Source organism: Doryrhamphus excisus, linkage group LG17 (genome assembly GCF_037039965.1).
Source record: "Doryrhamphus excisus strain RoL-2023G ecotype Guam linkage group LG17, RoL_Dexc_Guam_v1.1, whole genome shotgun sequence".
In the NCBI taxonomy this organism is placed as follows: Eukaryota; Metazoa; Chordata; class Actinopteri; order Syngnathiformes; family Syngnathidae; genus Doryrhamphus; species Doryrhamphus excisus.
The window spans coordinates 4,245,507-4,263,197 of NC_136373.1; the positions used below are offsets into that span (position 1 = coordinate 4,245,507).

The 17,691-nt window shown below is 36.3% G+C and overlaps 1 long non-coding RNA gene across 1 annotated transcript in view; it reads left to right on the forward strand.

The window, feature by feature from the left end:
- The first annotated feature begins 2,916 nt into the window (after window positions 1–2,916).
- Window positions 2,917–17,691, forward strand: part of LOC144901998 (uncharacterized) — a 31,381-nt gene continuing 16,606 nt past the window's right edge. The window contains exon 1 of the long non-coding RNA XR_013630217.1: window positions 2,917–2,952. This is a non-coding gene — a long non-coding RNA (uncharacterized LOC144901998). The remainder of the gene's footprint in view (window positions 2,953–17,691) is intronic.

Below are 17,691 nucleotides of genomic sequence, written 5' to 3' on the forward strand. Positions count from 1 at the left end.
TGGTTTTATCAATTTGTTTTTTTGACATGGTCTGTTGTTTACAAAGTGCTCCTGAAAAAAGGGACACAAGCACATAATAATAATAATAATAATAGTTATTATTATTAGATTATTAGATTATTATAATTATTATATTAATGCTAATTATTATATTAATTATATATAATATTATTGTTATATTTGCATATTTTACATAATAATAATATAATAATTATTATTTTAATTTTATTGTAATTATTATAATATTTTATTATTTTTAAAATATTTAAATATAAAATAATAAATAATAATAGCAGATTGCATGACAATTTTACAGATACAATAATACCAGGTGGACTGTTACGTGTAAAATATATATTCTGCCCCCCCCCGTAAATTTTGTCATATCAATGCGGCCCGCGAGTCAAAAAGTTTGCCCACCCCTGACATAGCGCATGTCTTGTCATGTTATTAATAGACTGCGTGACTCCATCTGTATTCTTGATTATTATTTTTTTTAATCAGAAAATATCCTTCCTTGTTAGCAAACAAGATGGCAGAAGTTTCAGATAATGAGGTTTGTGCATTTGGAACATCTTTTTTTTGTAATTATAATTATTCACATAATATTTTCACTTAATTCAACTTAATTTCCAACCTAATTTCCCCCCAAAAAACTTCAATAAAGCTTTATTTTGTTTTGTTTGTTTCCTATTATTACGACCTATATTTTTTAGAAGGTATTTATTTTTTTATTAAATTTTTTTCTCATAATATTTTGAGTTGATTTTCATACAATTCGTTCTTCATTTTCATTTTCTCTTTTTTTCACTTTATTCTTGTAAAATGAAGATTTTTTTTTCATTTCTGCTTTCTTCTTTTATTTTTTAGACTTTATTCTGTTGGAATTTTTTTTCTCCAAAAATTTCAGCTGTTTTGTTTTGTTTTGTTATAATAATAATAATAATAATATAATCTCATAATATTATGACTTACAACTTGTTTTTTTCCATATTTCAACTTTATGCGACTAAAATATTATTTTTCCTACTAATATTACAACTTTATTCCATAACATTTCTTTAATTGTTTGACTTTATTATTGTATGCGACTAAACTATTATTTTTCCTACTAATATTACAACTTTATTCATAACGTTTCTTAATCGTTTGACTTTATTCTTGTAAAATTACAGCAATTTTTCCTGGCTTTTTTCTTGTTATAAATCAATATAGTCCATGCAGTGTATCCCTACTAAGAGATGACTGTATGATGATATAAACGGCGAGCATCATCATCTTTGCTTCATTTATTGACGCGCCGCCACACCTCCCAGTCTTCCCCCGCAAGGCACCTCCCACATCGATGCCCTCCCACCCTTCGGTCGGTCACTCCCAGCAGCGATGATTGGGAGGCTATTTTTTGCCCCTCTTCACTAAATAAGGCCGTGTACCATGGCCAGGAGATGGGGGGGTTGGGGGGGGGGTGTGCGGCCCTTGCCCCCTACCTTGGTATAAAACCGTCGGGACGGTGGGGGTTTCCTCTGATCGCCCTCCCTCCTTCCTCGCTCACCTCTGTCTTACCCCCCCCTTGCCCCCCCCACCTTGTCCTTTAACTCCACTTTGACTATAACTTGCTTTTTTGCTCAACCTTTAACACTCAAAATAAGACCAGCAGCTTTTTCTTCATTGACGAGTCATTTATTTTGGAGGCTACTACTTTTTTTTTTTTATTATTGCCTTTAATTTTGGAGGATTTTTGTATTTTAATTTTGGAGGGGTCACAAAGGAATATGATTTGCAAAAGGACCAGGAAGCCAACACAAAGAGTAAGCAATAATTATGATTATAATTATAAAGTAATATGTATATATATATTTATAGCTTATAGATTATCTTTAACATTAAAATTAACATTCCAGCACATTATGGTGCTCAAATTTGGATATGAAAATATATTAAAGAATTGTGTTTATATTTTCATTCATTATTTATTATTGTTTTATTAATTTCAGAAGAGTTAAGATATGCAAGAAACTCCTGGAATTAAATTGTATTTATTTATATATTTCTATAATTATTTTATAATTTTTATGTTTAATAAGTTTATATAATTATTACTTTATAATAATAATTTCTTATTATTATTTTGCTAATATATTTATTTTATTTTAACTTTAAAAAATGTATTAATTTTGGCTATTATCATTGATGTTGGTTGTTTATTTAACATTATTTTAACATCTAAAAATTTAATTAATATTAAAAATAGTATTATTATATTTTCTTTATTTGGGACATTATTTTTTTCCATTTAAAAATGTGCAAATAATACATTTGTTATTATTATTTACTTTAAAAAAGTCCTTAAATAGTGTTTTATTTGAGTGTCTTTAATGATTTATTATATTAAATCGAATATTAAATAGAATTTTTGATAATATTTGCTGCACTCGGCATCAAAAAGTTGTACTAAAATACTGCTAAATTCTGAAATAATTTTTTACAATTTTATCCTCCTCATTTGGTGCCCTTCATCTCCGTCTCTCCCTATCACGCTCCGTCATCTCCTTCCGTGTGCGCTTGTCCTCGGTCCAACATGGACGGACAGCTGACACATTCCGCTGCCCAGTCATCACTTCACAACCCTCTCAGTGGTTATTGGTTCCTTTTTTTTTTTTTTAACTATCAATTCCTGCCTGCACTGGGTCACCCCTTCATCTCCTCCCCCTTCCATCCTCCACCTCTCTCATTATAACCATCAAGGGAGAGAGGGAAGGCAAGTCCCGTGACCCTTTTCCTTTTCTCTCCTCCTGTCCTCTCCTTCACTCCTCCTCCTCTTTCCTCTTCCTCTCTCCGCATCCTTAAACTCTCCATCGCTGATTCAGCTCCCAGCCAGCCTCCGCCTGCAGTGACCGCCTCCACTCCGCACGGGCCGCCCAGCCTCTTCTGGACCACTTTGACATCCGCTAGGTAGGTGTCTTTCACGTGTATTCACTTTCCTTCATTGTGTTCATATGTGGATTTAATAATTATTCTTATTTTTGACATACTGTGTTCAAATTATCCTGACAGTGAAGCTTGCGATGCACGTGGTAAGGGGATGAAAAAAAAACAAAACGCTGACACGGCACATTTTTACTCAGGGTTAAAAGGTCAAAGGTTGCGGTTGTGCATCCTGGTTGGTTGAAGTTGAGTTCCATACTGGCGTTTGTGAGATTCAGACTTGTAGTGTTGAAATGCAGTTATAGTCTTTTTGTTTGCCTATGTGAGTGTTTGGCATCAATATGTGTGCAGTGTAATGAAGAAACCGATTCCACCAAATTTTATAATATAACAGTTTTTGGTACAGCGTTGACTAGAAAAAAATATAAATACATGCAAATAATTTTTTTTTATAAATTTATTTAATTTTATTATTGTAAAAAAAAATATTGCCAATGAAATATTCAGACAAAAACTTCTTCTTACACTTGCATTTATTTAAATTTATATTTTAATACCCAAAATAAATAAGGAAAAATTCTTATGTTTTTTGTTGGGCAGCGCACCATTTGCACTTGTACCCAGATCTGCACCAAAAATAATGTTTTTTTTTTAATTGTTTCTTTAAAAATTTACTTTTTATTTTATTATTTTAAAATGTAAATGCTGGACCTGAAAATACATTTTAAAATAGTCTTTCAACATGAACATATACTGTATTTTTTTAATAATTTTGTATTGATGTTAGCATCTAATATAAATCCTATTAATCTACAATAGTTGTATCTGGATTTGCGACCAAAAAAAAATAATTGTGCTCTGACATTTCTGCATTTTGTGAGCAAAATATTATATATATATATATATATATATATATATATATATATAGCCATCCATGTGTATATGTGTGTGTGTGTGTGTGTGTGTGTGAGTTTTTTCCAGAAGGCAAAGAGTTTAATAATAGCTCGATGCAAAGTGTCTAAAAGTATCACGCATGTGCTCCTAATCCGCTACCCATGCTAATTTTACCGACTTTGCAAATACCGTGGAGATCAGTGATGGTCAGCTGTTTGGTCAAGCCCCCCCTCTGAGAGTATGCTGGAGGTGGCAAAGTGTCGGGTGTCCAATAGGACTCTGCTGGTTATAGTGGACCTGCAGTTGTTAGAAGTGGACATGTGTCCTGGTAGGGTTTTTTTTTTTAATGTAGTATATGCAAATATAAATCATGAAATCATGATAGTAGATCATTTTATCACAAATATTCCGACATTCTCTGCGGGAAATTTGAAATTCCTTGCTGATGTATTGTACAGTATATTGCCTACTGCCTTTTTGCGTGCTGAAATTCAGAGAGTCAACGCAGGATCATGGTTTAAAAACAGCATAGCATATTTTTTTTATATTTAATTAATTTAAATTTTTTTTTTTTTTTACTAAAAATGTGAACTACAGTGTACACACACAAAATAATGAGTATGTTGCAGTAAAACTGGGATTAGAATTGAATTAATTTGAGACACACTATATATTTTTATGTATATTATATTATATATTATTATTATATTATATATTATATTATGCTGTGTGATTGGCTGGCGACCAGTCCAGGGTGTACCCCGCCTCTCGCCCGAAGACAGCTGGGATAGGCTCCAGCACCCCCGCCACACAAAAGCAGTAGAAAATTAATGAATGAATATTATATTATTTATATTTTATGTATATTATATTTAATTGTCTTCATTTTTTAGCACATCCTAACCTTTTATTTCAATTTTATTATATTTTTTCCGGATTTTCCAGTGTTTTCCATACTAGGTTACGTAAAGAAAAACTGGATGTGAACAACTGTGGAGGCCGCTACTTCACTTGTCATTATAATCACATTTATTAATGAATTTATTAACTAATTTTCATTTTATTCATTTGTTATTTTTCCAATGCATGCTCACCTTCTTTAGTCGATCCCACAGCGCTACTTTTAGTGTCGGGAATTCCACTGGCTTCACCCTCCATATTGTATTGTATCGGCGGTCCTGTTGTGGTGACTGGCTGCTGATTTACTAAAGCTTTTCTCCAGGAGTGGAAAGAACAGAAGGGAGGACGTAACGAAGGATGAGTTGTGATTTATAGTCAAGACTTTTACTTTAATTACTAGCGCCGCTAGCTCTGACGTGTGTGGGCACTGTTTAACCAATGTTTGAAGCACACAAATATGCAGGCGTGTTATGTATGTTTAAAGCAGATGGCAGGACACGGGGGACAAATTTTGCACTTTTACACCATCTGCTGTCTTATGTCTACATTTATTTAAAACAATCTTGCATTTATTATTGTCCTGTGTCAGCAAATTGGAGAATACTTTGCGCTAATATTGATGTAATCAAATACTAATACCTTGTACGTTTTTTTTTTTTTTTACTATGTCGTCTGAAGCAATGGTTCAATTTATTAAAAGCCCGACTCAGCCTTTGTACATTTCCTTATAAATTACTATTGATTCTACACAAAATGGTGTGTGTGTGTAGAAAGATCCAATAAGTACAATTAACATAGACAATCTTTGAGTCGGTCCTTAATAACATACAAGCACTCCTATCCTCCTATTTTTGCAGTGGGTCCTTAAAAGCATCAAAGTGCTCCTATTGGTCTCAGTGACAGGACAAGCTGCTATACGTCAAAGTAAAAGTTTTGTGCAGTGAAGGTGAGGAGGATGGGGAGGGGTCCAGAGAGAGAGAGAGAGAGACTGCAGAGGCAGCACATGGGACGTTCAGTGACTATAGGAAAAAAAAAAAAAAGAGTAAAGGCATATCTTCCTTACAGTCTCTTTACTATGTCTTGATGCATCAAGGGAGGGGCTGCAGACGGGGGCGAGGTGCAATACAACATCTGCCACTAGGACGTTGCAACACACACACACACACACACATATTGCTGTCGTCGTTACTTCACATGATAGTGACAGTCAAGGTGAAGTGTGACAATGCTGAGTGATGACATCATCACCAGATGTTGTGCTTAGATTCTTTCGTCCTACACTGACCGATTACTACTGCAGTTTTAGTCTTGTAAGGATAGTACTGCAGTTTTTTGTTCTGCATTTTTAGTTTTGCAGCTTTGCCCCCCCCCCCCCCCATTTAGTCCTACGTGTTTTTTTTTTATCTGTGTTCTGCAGTTTTTGTGCCACATCTTTTTGTGATGCAGATTTAATTCATTCATTTTCTGCCGCTTCACGGGGGGGGGGGGGGCTGGAGCCTATCCCAGCTGTGTTTGTGCGAGAGGCGGTTTTTAGGTTTTAATCCCGCAACTTTAGTTCCCAGTTTATCCCGGTCACTTCCGTCCTCAGTTTAGTCCGTCATGTTTTAGTCCTGTAGATGTAGTCCTCAGTTTAGTCCATAGGATATCCTTATATGGTTCATAGGCGTGTGACCAATCACAGCAGAGTGGGCATGCCCGGAGGTGGGTCGTGGGTGGAAAAAAAAAATAAAGACCGTTTTGGCAGGAAGCACAAATCCAAGGAAATACAGCAGGAATAGGTGCAGATTCTGGAAAATCTAAAACGTTTTCAGTGCAGGTTATTGTGTGTAGCTGCTCTATAGGAGACCACAACTCAAATACAAAGTTCATTCATTCATTCATTTTCTACCGCTTATCCTCACAGGGGGTGCTGGAGCCTATCCCAGCTATCTTCAGGCGAGAGGCGGGGTACACCCTGGACTGGTGGCCAGCCAATCACAGGGCACATATAGACAAACAACCATTCACACTCACATTCATACCTATGGACAATTTGGAGTCGCCAATTAACCTAGCATGTTTTTGGAATGTGGGAGGAAACCGGAGTACCCGGAGAAAACACGCAACCTCCACACAGAGATGGCCGTGGGTGGGATTGAACTCGGGTCTCCTAGCTGTGAGTTCTGCGCGCTAACCACTTGACTGTCGTGCAGCTATAATGATGATTATTATTATTATATTAAATGAGACCTATTATGCTCATTTTTTGACCCTTTGAATTGTGGACTCCTATAGAGCAGCTACACACAATAACCCGCACAGAAAACTTTCTAGATCTTCCAGAATCTGCACCTATTTCCTTGGACACACCTCAGTCACTGTCAAGCTTATCCTCATTGGGGTCGCGGGCATGCTGGAGCCTATCCCAGCTGTCTTCCGGCAAAGAGGCAGGTTTTAGGTTTTAGTCCTGCAAATTTAGTCCTGCAAATTTAGTCCACATAGTTCAGTCCTGCAGCTTTAGTTTCCAGGTTATCCCGGCCACTTAAGTCCTCAGTTTAGTCCGTCATGTCATAACTCCCTAAACTTTACTTTACTTTAACTCCTATACCCAATCTAAAACCCAGTTTTTCTCAGTCCTGTTGTTTTAGTCTTGTAGGACCAGTGAGTGGATCTTGTTAGCATTATTTCCTGACGATGTCCCGTGTGGATGACGTCAGGATGGGGGTGGGGGGATGCCATGAAGGACTGTGGCCTGCTTGGGGGACATACTTCTTTATATGCCCATATGAACAAGAGCAGCTATGGAATGTAAAGAAGTATGTATCTCAGGTTGGGACATTTGGCGACCAACAGATTTTTTTTTTTTTTTTTGTCGTTATTAACTACTCCGCACTAGGATACTTTTAACATGTGCTGTTCAAGTCATTTTGTCTGATTGGCAGTATGAGTTTGCATAATATCTCCGCCCTGATGTGCTCCGGTTGAGTCCACTCAGCTTTTGATGCTGCAGAAATCTTCCTAAAGTGGTGATGCTGCTGCACACACCAGCATTTTCTGCATAGATTATTTTCAGGTATCTTTTTCATGCTTCTGTTATGTGTAGATGGAAAATGTTGAAAAAGAATCTTTTCTTGGTTCACTCGTATATTGCACACATTTCCAGTAAATGGTGCAGTGATTAAATGATAGCTAAATGGATAGCATGGATGATGCTGCACTCTCTAAAATGGGGGTGTTAGCCATCAAGTCGGTAGATGCATATGATGTAACAAAAATTAAGGCTGTGAGTGAGTGAAAACACAAAAACGTTCATTTCAAACTGGCCATCACCTCATCAAAATAAAATTATTTCCATATTTTATCTCATATTTTATCTCAGCCACCTGCGTGATTGACAGATTTGTAGAACTCGGCGCTCTCAGTGTGCCTCGGAAGCTGACAGTGCACTGATGGCTTGTGATCACTTTGGGGCGCATTTTTAGAGAAGAGCTGAACTTTCAAGACCAACATAAACATTGTAACTAAGTAAAACAACTTTAGACTAACTTCTTTCATCAGAAAAAAGTTTGTTTCTAGCCTTTTTAAGTCTTTATAACTGGAAGATCTTTATTATAGAAGTCACTCGATGACATCATTGTTACAGATGCTGTAGGAAAAAAGCATAAGCTGGTAAAACAAACAAAAAAGTGAATAAAAACACCTTAATTAGGTTTTTGAGTTACAAACAAACTTAATTCTTTGTTTGTTTATTTAAAATTAGCCATCAATTCATCAAAATGAAATTTTACTAACTTTGTATTGGGCTGCACAGGCCTCACAGCTAAGAGACCCGAGTTCAATTCCACTCTCGGCCATCTCTGTGTGAAGTTTTCATGTTCTCCCAGTGCATGTGTGGGTTTTCTCCGGGTACTCCGGTTTCCTCCCACATTCCAAAATCATGCTCGGTTAATTGACGACAAAAGGTTCACGCACCGTATTTTTAAATATACTTAACTGTCAAGTGTAAAAAGAAGTTAACCACTGTATAATGAAGCTTGGAGAGTACTTGCCTGAAGTGGAGAAAAAAAACCCCATAAAAACGTACTTCTTAAACTGCAGTTTTTGCGTTCTACTGTCAAACGAGTACAAAAGGAAGTTTAAAAACAGTACAATAAAACTAAAACAAAGCAAAAATACACACAATGACTTTAAGTAAATTCTCTTTTAACCCTAAAAGTGAATGTACTTCTTGCTGAGTTAACTAAGTTTCGGCAAAATATCAGTTCTCAACAAAAAATAGTGAAAAAAGGCCATATATATTTTAGCCATATATAAATTTAACCACTCCGACTTCCTCCCACATTCCAAAAACATGCTAGGTTAATTGGCGACTCCAAATTGTCCATAGGTATGAATGTGAGTGTGAATGGTTGTTTGTCTATATGTGCCCTGTGATTGGCTGGTCACCAGTCCAGGGTGTACCCCGCCTCTTGAAGACAGCTGGGATAGGCTCCAGCACCCCTTCGTTAGGATAAGTGGTAGAAAATGAATGAATGAACTTTGTATTGAGTTATGGACTCCTATAGAGCAGCTACACACAATAACCTGCACTGAAATTGTTTTTGATTTTTGAGAATCTGCACCTATTCCTTGGATTTGTGCTTCCTGCCAAAACGGTCTTTATTTATTCCACCCACGACCCACCTCCGGGCATGCCCACTCCGCTGTGATTGGTCACACGGCCACATTGCTTCCTAACTACGAACCATATAAGGAAATCCGCCTCTCTGTGATTTAATTTCTCAATGTAATTCTCATAGCATACCAACCTTTTCCTCATAATATTACAGCTTAATTTTTTTGGACATTACAAATTTTAAAAATTGGAGGCAGTCAATCCGGTGTGAGCGTATGATATATAAAGCAATGCCAAATAAGAGGAGCCTATCGATGATGGTGTTTAAGTGTGTATTATATGGAAGGGGGTGATGTTGTGGAGGGGAGGGGTATTGTTCTGTCACTTTTCCTGTGTCAGCAGGTGGAAGCTCTCATCAGGACATTAAATATGCAACAATGCTGACTGCGGCACCATGCTGAGCCAGCCCGAGACTTACAACTCTAGGGTGGAAGGGGTCCTTTTTAAAAGTGAAACACACACATACACACCCACATAGGGGTACCCCGACCTTGCATTCATTGATAAGTATATTGCACAATATAGCGGCAACAGAACCAATGTTGCAATAGTAGTAAAAACACATTACTGATGAGTATTGATGAGAAAAAACTCTATCTCTCCTTGACTAGATGGTCATTTATTAATTTAAGTACAACAAATGGAGCATTATTGATAATCACATACTTACAGTAATGGCTGTACCATGTTATGACTCATTGTTTAGACCAAGGATCTCAAACTCAATTTACCTGGGGGCCACTGGAGCTAGGGTCTGGGCAAGGCTGGGCCGCATCAGGTTTTCCAAAAAAAACAAACAAAAAAACGCATTTATTAAAAACAGAAAAATATACAAACTTTTTCAGTGCTTTGGTTCCGATTTTCTACAATAAAAGCTCTGATAAAACATTCCACTGTTCTCAAATATCTTCATTTTTATTTTTCTGCACAAAATAAGATGAAAAATAAATAAACAAATCAAGAATAAAGAAAATCAATTAATCAGTAATAAATAAATAAAATAATAATAATAATAATGATAATAATAATAACAATAATAATAACAATAACAATAATAATAATAATAATAATAATAATAATAAAACAGCAAATAATAAAAACTTAAGAAACCACATACAGTTGGTGGGTAGACAAATTATTTTTTCAGATTAAAATTAACAAAGCATTATTAGAGAGAGACTATAGTCACACTTATACTTTTTTTATTTACAACATATTGCGCAACTGCAGGGTCTTGAGACACATGCTAACTCGCAAACTAGAGAGCTAGCGACCTAAACGGTAGCCTTCAAGTTATTTCCTTTCAACTTAAATAGCCAAAAACTTACCACTTCCACACGGATAGGGAGGATAACTATTAACAGTTATTTATCCTTTAACATGAACATTAATCAAACATAATAATTTTTTCTGGGTACATGATACCATACAGCATCCATATCAAACTTGCGCGGGCCGCACTAACATTAAACTTTTATATCAAGGCGGGGGCCTCAAACTAGCGTCCTGCGGGCCGCATTTGGCTCGCGGGCCGCGTGTTTGAGACCCCTGGTTTAGACTAACTGGAGTAGTACCCCCTTTGTTTGGCACACACATAAACACACACATACACACCACAAAGAATCTGATCAGTCCCCTACTCTGGGATGGAGATCAATGCTGAGGTCATTTGTTTCGATCAATTAAACAGACATCTGCTTGAATTAGACTCCAGTAGATTGTGTGTGTGTGTGTGTGTGTCTGCATCGATATCTGTCCTTTACGTAGAAACCGCAAGACAATGGCTAAAAGGTGAAGTGCTCCGATTGTACTCTATAAAGTGTAAATGATGACAACATCTAAGACGGAGAGAAGAAAAGAAGAAAAATCTGGTGTCCAGCCAATCACAGGGCACATATAGACAAACAACCATTCACACTCACATTCATACCTATGGACAATTTGGAGTCGCTAATTAACCTGGCATGTTTTTGGAATGTGAGAGGTAGAACATGCAAACTCCACACAGAGATGGCCGAGGGTGGAATTGAACTCGGGTCTCCGAGGTGTGAGGCCTGCGTGCTAACCACTTTCCACTGTGCAGCCGATAATGTTTGACTTTTCTTTCTTAAAGGGGACCTATAACACTTTTTCTAATTTTCTGACCAATAAATATTGTTAGAATGTTGTATTTTTGTGTTAAATGATGCCAAAGTTTCAGATAATGAGGTGTCCGCATTTGGAAGTGATCCCTGAAAGAAGTTTGGGATGGCTCAAAACACTCGTAATGGTAATGGTAATGGTTTTATTTCATTTGAACATGCATCAGATTGCAATTGAATGCATCACATAATCAGTTCACAGTTCCACATGTCCAAAAGGAGTAGGAAGAAGCAAAGCTTATTAAATCCTACCCCTCCATCTGGTACTTTTACAATCAGTAACTGTTATATTTGTTCACTTCCTGCTTTCCATAATACAGTTTAAGTTTTTTGTTTTTTTTTAATTTAGAATTTTTCTGTACGGAAGTACAAGGTAAATTCTGTTATATTTGTTCACTTCCTGCTTTCCTAATATAGTTTACGTTTTTATTTTATTTTATTTTATTTTATTTTATTTTATTTTATTTTATTTTATTTTATTTTATTTTATTTTATTTTATTTTATTTTATTTTATTTTATTTTATTTTATTTTATTTTATTTTATTTTATTTTTTTGTCACGTACCAAAGTACAAGGTGATATGACAATACAATGACAAAAAACTAAAAAAAACTAAAAGGTGTATAAATATATCTTTGGGATCAGGTGTTCTGGTTGAAAAAAAACTATAAATACATTTTTGTTAGCGAATAATTTAAGAATGAAATATGTTTACTACTACTATGTACTGTTGTAATTTCCTTGTTGTTTACGCTGTAATTAACCTGAAGGCTGAGGCGCAGTGGTGAAGTCACCCACCCCATACCCTGTTTCAATTCTGCTTCAAAATGTATTGACTCACATCTATAAAATTGATTTTTATGCAAAAATTAATGCTATTTCCTCCCTTTACTCATGTTACGAATATGGAATGACCTTTAAATAATCATGCCTCACATTTTAGCTGCTTTTTTTTTTTTGCAGCTACATGTTCTAAATGAAACTATGATTTGAGTGGACAAGTGACAATAAATCCACTGCTTCGGCCCACGTGATAGAATATTATGAGGAAGCTTGCGTATGGTTTATGGTGCTGAGGAAAAATGAGCTAGAAGACGGTAGCCTCAGCTCCGGTCTAATTTAATGGCTAGTGTATTCCTCCATAGCTGCTGTTTCATTTACAGTAGATATGAGGGGGGGGGGTGCTGCCTTTAAATGAACACAGCATTGTTGTTATGCATTATTTTGTGGGACTTAATTAAAATAACAAGGGCACATACTCAAATGTGTGAAGCTCAGATTGTGTTTGTGTTATGTTTAGAGAGTCGTAATATTACCTTGAAATACCTTTGGCTGGATTTGCTGTTAGGATTTTTTGTTTTTTTTAATGCATTGTCTTAAAGTTGATGACATCAATTTTTTTTATGTATATATGAATGGACAGACAGATGTTGCCAACTTTTCAGTAAGAAAAGTAGCCATTGGCCCTGGACCTGTCAACAAAAGTTTGTTTTTAGCCTTTTTAGGTCTTTATAACTGGAAGGTCTTAATTAAAGAAGTCACTCGATGATGTCATTGTTACAGATACTGTCGGAAAAAAGCATAACCTGGTAGAAGAGACAAAAATGTGAATAAAAACACAATAATTAGATTAAATTAATAATTAGATTAAATTAATTAAAACACATAATTGGGTTTCAAATTACTATGACTACTATTACAAATTACTAAAAAAATTATGTAATTTTTTTCTTTGTTTAAAATTGGCCATCAAATCATCAAAATAAAATAACTTTCAAAAGTTTGTATTGGCTGCACGGCGACCGAGTGGTTAGCGCGCAGGCCTCACAGCTAGGAGACCCGAGTTCAATTCCACCCTCGGCCATCTCTGTGTGGAGTCCGGGTACTCCAGTTTCCTCCCACATTCCAAAAACATGCTAGGTTAATTGGCGACTCCAAATTGTCCATAGGTATGAATGTGAGTGTGAATGGTTGTTTGACTATATGTGCCCGGTGATTGGCTGGCCACCAGTCCAGGGTGTACCCTGCCCCTTGCCCAAAGACAGCTGGGATAGGCTCCAGCACCCCCCACGATTCTTGTAAGGAAAAGCAGTAGAAAATGAATGAATGAATGAACTTTGTATTGGCTGCACAGCAACCGAGTGGTTAGCGCACAGGCCTCACAGCTAGGAAACCCGAGTTCAATTCCACCCTCGGCCATCTCTGAGTGGAGTTTGAATGTTCTCCCCGTGCATGCGTGGGTTTTCTCCGGGTACTCCGGTTTCCTCCCACATTCCAAAAACATGCTAGGTTAAAAGCAGCTACACACAATAACCCACTCAGAAAATATTTTAGATTTTCCAGAATCTGCACCTATACCAGCTGTATTTCCTTGGATTTGTGTTTCCTGCCAAAACGGTCTTTATTTATTCCACCCACGACCCGCCTCCGGGCATGCCCACTCTGCTGCGATTGAGTACACAAAATGCAGAGCAATAGTGCTTTCACTTTTGATGCCCCAATACCATAAAACTCCCTTAGGACGGCAGAAAAAGTCACTAGATTTGTCGCTCGTTGCTTGTTGGATTATCACCAGATCTAGCGACAAAAGCGCCAAGTTGGCAACAATGTATGCAAATAGACAGACAGCTGTTTAAACTGCTTATGTGAATGGACCGACTGGTGCTCACAGCATGTATTTGAATTATAAATTACAGTCCAGGGTGTACCCCGCCTCTTACTCAAAGACAGTTGGGATAGGCTCCAGCATCCCTGCGACCTTAGTAAGGATAAGCGGTAGAAAATGAATGAATTAATGTTTGAATTATAAGTTACAGTCCAGGGTGTACCCCAACTCTCACCCGAAGACATCTGGGATAGGCTCCAGCACCCCTGCGACCCTAGTAAGGATAAGCGGTAGAAAATGAATGAATGAATGAATGTTTGAATTATAAGTTACAGTCCAGGGTGTACCCCGCCACTCACCTGAAGACATCTGGGATAGGCTCCAGCACCCCTGCGACCCTAGTGAGGATAAGCGGTAGAAAATGAATGAATGAATGTTTGAAGTATAAGTTACAGTCCAGGGTGTACCCCAACTCTCACCCGAAGACATCTGGGATAGGCTCCAGCACCCCTGCGACCCTAGTAAGGATAAGCGGTAGAAAATGAATGAATGAATGAATGTTTGAATTATAAGTTAGAGTCCAGGGTGTACCCCGCCTCTTACCCAAAGACAGCTGGGATAGGCTCCAGCACCCCTGCGACCCTAGTGAGGATAAGCGGTAGAAAATGAATGAATGTTTGAATTATAAGTTAGAGTCCAGGGTGTACCCCGCCTCTCACCCAAAGACAGCTGGGATAGGCTCCAGCACCCCCGTGACCCTCATAAGAATGGAGAAATGGATGGATGTGAAATGATTGGGATATTTCTACATTATATGTGAATGGACTGACACCTGTTTATAATTTATAGGTCAATGTACATACAGTGGACTGCCATATGTTTATAGTACATGTATAAAAACTCAGTTAACGTTCCTTTGCTATTGCCGCTCACAAGAGAAACAGAAGTTGAAGGAAAAAGGAAGTAAGAGAATGATGCGTTTATGTCTCTTAACAAGAAAGGCAGTGATCAATATTCTTTAAAAAAAAAAAAAAAAAAAAGAAAAGAAAAACAATGGAGAATCAGACCAAGGTCGTAAAAGGACATAAATTACAGCGAGCATGAGTGTCTTCAAAGTAAATCTCTCCCGAAAGCCATAAAGAGTCATACATTGTGATCGGTTCCCCTGAATCGTTGTGTGCTTTGCGATAATTGCTTCCATTTTGTTGCTCGGAGACAATTACAGTATATGATCGCTGGATTAGTATCTGTACCGCCGAGCGTTCAACACACGGATGGGAAGGAATGCTGAATCAGCAGCAGAGATTCGGCGCAACTCGGAGGTTTAGTGAACAGAAGACGAAAAACGGAGAACAACCTTTTATTAGCATTAACGGCGTGTGTGTGTGTGTGTGTGTGTGTGTGTCGGCCTCAGGCTCTTGTAGCACTTATGGGGTCCTTTTAGGAGAAAGTGAACACCCCACGCCGCGGATGTCAGCACATTGCCTTGACGAGATCAAATTCTATTAAGTGTGAAACAACACAACACACCTCTAACCTCTAATAGCTTACTATGTAATTATGTTTTTATGTTTATGTAATTATATAATTACGTGACAAAGGGGTATTTTTAGGACCTGAATGCGGAGAGACAATTATTTTTAATCATATTACTATTCCTGATTTATGAACTTCATTGTATGAATCGCTGACAGATTCATACAATTATTCAGAGTAATGTTGCTATACACCAAAATATATTTCATTTTTATTGTGTGACTGCTGAGAGACAATAATTAGTGCTAATATAATCCTTAAAAAATATTTTTATTGTATTCAAAGCAAGTCATTCACAATAATAGTATTATGTATTTATATGTATGTTTAACAGTGTCGAATACTTTCTTTGTTTCACTACCTGTTGTCAATTTCAGCCCGTTTTGTGACATGTCAAAGAAATAAATACCCAAAATTTAAGTATATAAACTTTGAACCCTGCCACTTATACGGCTGTTCTAATCTTGTGACATTTCCTGTACTGCTACTAATTGTTTAAATACTGTGACGCTCACCAGTCAGTGACGAAACGGTAACAAAAAGGGAACTCGTGATGCGCTTGTAGCTAATATACAATAATATCCCATGTTGCATTTCTTCCCAGCAGTGTCATTCGGGATATTACTGTATGCTTCTTACCTACCTTTGGAGTGTTAAGTTGCTGCGTGATGATTTTAGCCGTGCATATTCATATATGTGACTGAAATCATCACACAGCACACAGGTGTTAAGTTGCTGTGTGATGATTTTAGCCATACATTTTCATATATATAACATATATATATGTCATAAATATATTCACAGCAACAGGTGTTAAGTTGTTGTGTGATGATTTTAGTCATACATATATGTGAATATGTATGACTAAAATCTATATTATATATAATAATCTATATATATAATCTATATTTATATATATGACTAAAATCACCACAAAGCACACAGGTGTTAAGCTGCTGTGTGATGATTTTAGCCATAAATATTCATATATATCATATATACATTCGCAGCAACAGGTGTTAAGTTGCTGTGTGATGATTTTAGTAATATATATGAATAACAATGTATGGCTAATATATAATATATAATATACATATATATATATTAGCTAATATATATATATATTAGCTAATATATATTAGCTATATATGTATATTAGCTAATGTATGGCTACTATATTATATATATATATATATATATATATATATATATATATTAGCCATACATTGTTATTCATATATATGACTAAAATCATCACACAGCAACTTGATGATTTTAGTCATATATATGAATATGTATGGCTAAAATATATGTATATATATATAGAGAGAGATATACATATATACATATTCATATATATATGACTAAAATAGTCACACAGTACACAGGTGTTAAGTTGCTGTGTGATGATTTTAGCCATACATATTCATATATCTATAACATATATATATATCATATATATATATATTCACAGCAACAGGTGTTAAGTTGCTGTGCGATGATTTTAGGCATACATATTCACATATATATATAAAACTAAAATCATCACACAGTAACTTAACACCACATGATGGATATGATCAAAGAAACCATAACTGATTTAATGAGCCATTTTCAGTTTCACTGTACAGGTATGTGTGTGTTTGCATTGTTATTATGCATGAAATCATATTTGAAATCCTACTTGTATTGGTGTAAAACCCTATTTTTATTATTGTTGTGTTAATGCTGAGATACAGTCATTCAGGCTAATATTATTAGTCATGGAAATCTGATTCGTATTATTTTCATTGTGTGATTGTTGAGAGGCATTCATATTGACGGTGTTATGAGTGGACAAAGTATGTTTAAAGTGTGACGGATGAGATCTGTGTAGCTAAAGAAGTGTTCCTTAGTACTTGGGTTTTAAACTACATTGGACAGTATGTATATCAAGAGGACCTTTGTGACCCCTTTGCGGCCTCTAATGAATCACGGCTGAAATAAGTAGAAGTGGTGGTGGGTTGCGTGTTCGGAGTGTGCCCGGCATACAAAT